At 48.3% G+C, this 6,108-nt stretch overlaps 1 pseudogene; it reads right to left on the bottom strand.

Annotated features, from left to right (window-relative positions):
* Positions 1–398: 398 nt before the first annotated feature.
* On the bottom strand, positions 399–2,347 carry LOC125508584 (UDP-glycosyltransferase 75C1 pseudogene; annotated as a pseudogene).
* Between the last annotated feature and the right edge of the window lie 3,761 nt (positions 2,348–6,108).

Here is a 6,108-nt window from a genome sequence, read left to right as displayed (position 1 = left end):
ACCGACCACGGAAGACACATTAGGTGATTGGTGGGTATCTGCTAGGAAACGCACTGACAAGAGATACCAGATAGGATTCGGCACAATCTGCATTTCAGTCTGTTGGAACCTCTGAAAACAGAGAAATGGCAGGGTATTTCGCAACAGCAACATCGCCAACGAGTGGGAAGCGGCTGATATAATCCATCAGGAAATCATGCTATGGGCATCGGAGAGAGGGAGAGGAGATTAACATGGTATAGAGTAGTAGCCTAGCGTGTGGAGTGGTGGGGTTGATGTGCCTGCTGTGTGTGGCGGTGCATACCGCTTGTATTTCTTGTATATAAACCTCTCTCGTCTATAAAGCTAAGGTACGCAATTTGCGTACTCTTGAAAAAAAAACTTCGAGGCAGAGGGAGTATCAACGAGAAAAGGACAAACCATGTCCATCCTGTCAGGACAATATCCATTCGCTCTGCGCTGGGCATCTTAAAACATCAATAATCTTACACCTACGTAAAATTGTTACGTACTCTTATGTAACTTTCTATAATTTAATTCTCTTCCGCCCCTGATTCTCCTGGGTGGGGCCCGGGCCGTTTTCTGTTCCAATTAAACCAGGCCAAGTCAGCCTTCAGGTAGGTTTACGGGGTGTTGTACGTAGGTGTAGCAAAGCCCTTAAAACATACACATGCAAATCCTAAACGAGTATTTAAATCCCGAGTTGATTAGAATGACTGTGCGAATCTATAGTCTATGTTTGGCATCGATTTCGTCATGGTGGTGGACTTATGGTGTTTGTATCCTTCCTGCGAGCTTCATCCGAACTTTGGACCTCCATGACGAAGCTTCGGAGGTTTCTTTCCGCCGGCCCTCCGGGAGCCATTGCATCCCGCGCCATCCCTTTCCGAGACTCCACTTTTTTCCTGACCTCCACGGCCCTCGCGCCGTCGCCCATGACCAGCTCAACGCACCTCGCCAGCTCCGGCCCGGAGAAGATGCCCTCGCCGTTGCGCTCTCCCCTAACGCCGGCAGCCCACTCCTCCTCTATCAACATCGCGTTCGTCGGCTGGTCGAACATGCTCGGCGCGGCGACGACAGCCACACCCAGTGCCATGGCCTCCAGCGTCGAGTTCCACCCGCAGTGGGTGACGAAGCACCCCACGGACGGGTGCGAGAGGACCTCCGGCTGGTCGCACCACTCCACCACCATGCCCTTCCTCTCCTGCACGACGTCCTCGAGGCAGCGGCTCACGTCCTCCTGCCGCCCGTCCTTGCGCACCACGAGCAGGTACGGCCGTCCGCACCGCCGCAGCCCGTCCGCGATCTCCTCCATCTGCTGCTTGCTGTACGTCCATATGCTGCCGAACGAGACGTACACCACCGACCTCTCCGGCTGCGCCCCGAGCCACTCCATGTACCTCGTCTTGTCGGCACCGGCGTGGTTGAACAGATGGATCCGCGCCTCGGCCGACGACCCGACCACGGGGCCGACGGCGAACACATCCAAGTGCTCCCTCATGGCCGCCAGCGCCGCCGGCTCCAGTTCGTCGAAAGTGTTCACGAGGACCTTGACATTCCGCCTCTGCTCGTCCATGAACTCGAACAGCTCACAGAACACCGCGTTGACGACCTTGCCCACCTCACCTCCGGTGGTGTCGACGAGGAATGACGGGAAGTCGCGGATCCTGAGAGGCCGGCTGAGCCCGGGCAGAGTCACCTCGTACGCGGGGTCGGCGGCGTGGGACGCGATGAGCTCGCCGTAGCCGTGGAAGTAGTGGTAGTAGGTGGCGAGGACGGTTGCCGGCTGTATCCAAAACACGGCCAACGGGATGTCGCGCTCCCGCGCGACGTCCAGTGCCCAGGGGAGCATCATGCTGCACACGATGCACGTAACGGGCCGGCCGCGGGAGGCGAGCCGCGCGACGACCGCAAAGAGGCTCTCGGCGGACGCGCGGCGGCGGCGCGCCCTCTCCTCGGGGCCCCTGGCGGTGGTGCCGTCGTCGACGCCGTCGGAGAAGGCAACGCAAGAGATGGCACCGTCTGCGGCCTCCGGCCCCTCCGGCTCGCCGTTGCCGGACGAAGGGAACATGCGGCGGTGGGTGAAGAGCGGGACCGAGAGCGTGGCGAGGACGGGGCCTGAGCCGTCTGCATCGTGTAGCTGCAGGAGGCGGCGCGCGAGGACGCGGCACGGGTTGAGGTGGCTCTGGATGCCGTAGGCCACGATGAGGAAGTGGGGGCGCCCGCCGTCGCCTGGGCCGTGCTGCTGGCGTTCCGCGTCGGCCATGACAAGGCAAGTCGATCGGGTAGTGTGTGTGCCGCGTGTGTGTGTGTGGCTCTTAAAAGGTTGGGAAAATCGTCGAGCTGATCGTCGAGCTGGAAAGAGTCAGAGTGAGGTGTGACCGTGAGCGTGCTTGGAGACGAAGCTCACCAATCACCACCAGCTCCCTGAGTTCCTTGACTGGGTCAACAATTGTGAGGTCAGCACTGACGGTACGCTGGCTGACAAGTCCGAGCACTCGATCTAGCAGGAGAAGGCGAAGTGGAAAATTGAGCGGACCGGCACCTACCGAGCCAATCAGCAAGTCACACCTCACAACGTATACTTATATATGTTTTTGTATAAGGAACGTTTCCCTTGTTTAAGAAAGAGTATAAGATTTCAGCAGCTGGCCCACCACTATGTAACTTTACATGCAGGAGCACCACCGTAATGTAACCCTAATATGGCAGACCCATTCTCTCTTCTCTCAGACAGTAAATCTAACATTTTCTTTCCACTTGACTAATTTAAAATATTCATATCTTTTAAAATCATATGTTTATTTTTGATTTTTTTTATATTTGAACTTCTTGCACCAAAACCTTTAAAATGAGACTAATATTTGATATTTTTCAACCATGTTTAAATTGGAACATATATTCCACATTTTGAAATAATCAGTTTCACACTGATACATTACAATTTCACTTTCGATAGTTACTATTTCACAATCTTAGAACCTACATTTTCACTTTTCACTTAACTTGTTTCACAACCATGGGAGGAGGTTTGCAAACCCGAGTCATGGTGGTTTAAGGGTATTGGACATCTCTACCCATAACCAAGGCCTACTTATGAAACACCTCCACAAATTCCTCAACACATAAGATATTCCTTGGGTACACAAGATTTGGGAAGCTTACCATTTCAACAACCTACCTGGGGACAGAATGGTGGGATCATTTTGATGGAAATCAATTCTCAAGTTACTTCCCACCTACAAGCAATTGGTTGTGTGCTAGTCTCGTAGGGGAGATACAATATTATTCTTGTCTGATGAATGGAGTGATCAGCCCAATCTTGTTTGTTGTGAATTGAGATAATATCGTCTGTATTAAATTGTAATAACACAGAGTGTTAACGTGTGATTTCTCTCCTTAGACCATGAGAGTATCATGGTCACTTCTTACCGTACAGTGGGTTTTGGGATTGCTCAAACGTCACATGTAACACGGTGATCATAACGACAACTTACAGGTTCATCAGAAAGTTTGACAAGTGGCCGGATAGCTCGAGAGTGGGATTTGCTCCTCCGACGATGGAGAGATATTTTTAGGGCCCTCTCAGTGTGACGGCATCAATCATTGTCTGGCCAAACACAGGTGACTTCCTCACAGGGATGCCGGAACACAATAACGAGAAAGAAGAACAAAATCGTTAACGAGGATTCTTATAGTGAGCATGGTGATAACTCAGCAGGATACCGATACATCCCTGGTTTGTGAAGTATCACGAAGCAAAGGGAACATCACATGATAACCAAACGTTCACTCGAATATCATTCGAGTACGCATAGGGAACGATATGGACGTCCAAGGTCCCGCTCTCGGTCATTGAACGGACGATTTTGTTCATGTCTGTGAGTTACCAAACCAACGGGGTCACAAGCTTAAGGCAATCACGGTCTGTTGAGTATTAGTAGCATAGGAGTCACGAGAATATATTTGTGAAATTATTTCATGAATATCCAGAACAGTTCCCAGAGGATCTGGAAGCGTTTCGGGTCACCAGAAGGGTTTCGATGAATATCGGGTAATACCGGGTATTGATACATCAATTTTGCATCATGTTTTCCTACTGTTATTTATAATGTTTTTATGCATAATAATGCTTTATGGAGTAATTCTAATGCCTTTTCTCTCATAATATGCAAGGTTTACACAAAGATGGAGAATGCCGGCAGCTGGAATTCTGGACCTGAAAACGCTACGCAGGAGTTACCTATTCTACACATCCCCAAATGAGCTGAAAATTTACGAAGAATTGTTTTCTAATATACGAAGAATATTGGAGCAAATAAGTACCAAAGGGGGCCCACCAGGTGGGCACAACCCACCTGGACGCGCCAGGGAGCCCAGGCGTGCCCTAGTGGGTTGTGCCCTCCTCGGCCCACCTACGGTGCCCCTCTTCTGGTATATAAGTCATTTTGACCTAGAAAAAAATAAGGGGAGGGCTTTCTGGATGAAGCGCCGCCATCTCGAGGCGGAACTTGGGCAGGAGCATTTTTGCCCTCCGGCGGAGCGATTCCGCTGGGGGGGACTTCCCTCCCAGAGGGGGAAATCATCGTCATCGTCATCACCAACAACTCTCCCATCTTTGGGAGGGCTATCTCCGTCAACATCTTCAGCAACACAATCTCCTCTCAAACCCTAGTTCATCTCTTGTGTTCAATCTTTGTACCGGAACCTTAGATTGGTACTTGTGGGTGACTAGTAGTGTTGATTACATCTTGTAATTGATCACTATATGGTTTATTTGGTGGAAGATTATATGTTCACATCCATTATGCTATTTAATACCCCTCTGATCTTGAGCATGATTATTATTTGTGAGTAGTTACTTTTGTTCTTGATGTCACGGGAGAAGTCATGTTGCAAGTAATCATGTGAACTTGATATGTGTTCGATATTTTAATGATATGTATGCTGTGATTCCCTTAGTAGTGTCATGCGAACGTCGACTACATGGCACTTCACCATATTTGGGACTAAGGGAATGCATTGTGGAGTAGTTATTAGATGATGGGTTGCTACAGTGACAGAAGCTTAAACCCTAGTTTATGCGCTACTTCGTAAGGGACCGAATTGGATCCAAAAGTTTAATGCTATGGTTAGATTTTATCTTAATACTTTTCTCGTAGTTGTAGATGCTTCCGAGGGGTTTAATCATAAGTAGGAGTTTTGTTCAAATAAGAACAGCACCTAAGCACCGGTCCACCCACATATCAAATTATCAAAGTAGCGAACACAAATCAAACCAAAATGATGAAACTGATGTGATGAGATTCCCGTGTACCCTTAAGAACTCTTTGCTTATTATAAGAGACTTTTTTGGCTTGTCATTTGCCACAAAAGGATTGGGCTACCTTGCTGCACTTTATTTACCGTTACCGTTACTTGCTCGTTACAAATTATCTTCCTATCAAACTACCTGTTACCGACTATTTCAGTGCTTGCAGATAATACCTTGCTGAAAACCACTTGTCATTTCCTTCTGCTCCTCATTGGGTTCGAAAATCTTACTTATCGAAAGGACTACGATTAATCCCCTATACTTGTGGGTCATCAAGGCTCTTTTCTAGTGCCGTTGCCAGGGAGTGAAGCGCTCTTGGTAAGTAAAAATTGGTAAGGAAAAATTATTACTACGTGCTGAAATTTATTGTTACTAGTTTCTATGGAGAAGCATCCTTTGAGGGGTTTGTTCGGGGTATCTTCACCTCGACCGGAACCACAATTAGTTGCCCCTCAACTTACTGCACCTACTGAAAAATATTGGTTATGAATTCTTGAAGAAAATATGCCCTAGAGGCAATAATAAAGTTGTTATTTTATATTTCCTTATATCATGATAAATGTTTATTATTCATGCTAGAATTGTATTAACCGGAAACTTGATACACGTGTGGATACATAGACAAAACACAGTGTCCCTAGTAAGCCTCTACTAGACTAGCTCGTTAATCAAAGATGGTTAAGTTTCCTAACCATAGACATGTGTTGTCATTTGATGAACGGGATCACATCATTAGGAGAATGATGTGATGGACAAGACCCATGTGTTAGCTTAGCATGTTGATCGTTCAGTTT

This window comes from Triticum urartu, chromosome 5A, assembly GCF_056163025.1.
Source record: "Triticum urartu cultivar PI428250 chromosome 5A, HENAU_Tu73, whole genome shotgun sequence".
NCBI classification, from domain to species: domain Eukaryota; kingdom Viridiplantae; phylum Streptophyta; class Magnoliopsida; order Poales; family Poaceae; genus Triticum; species Triticum urartu.
The sequence above is the reverse complement of the archived record's forward strand: the minus strand, read 5'-3'. Positions and strand labels throughout refer to the sequence as shown.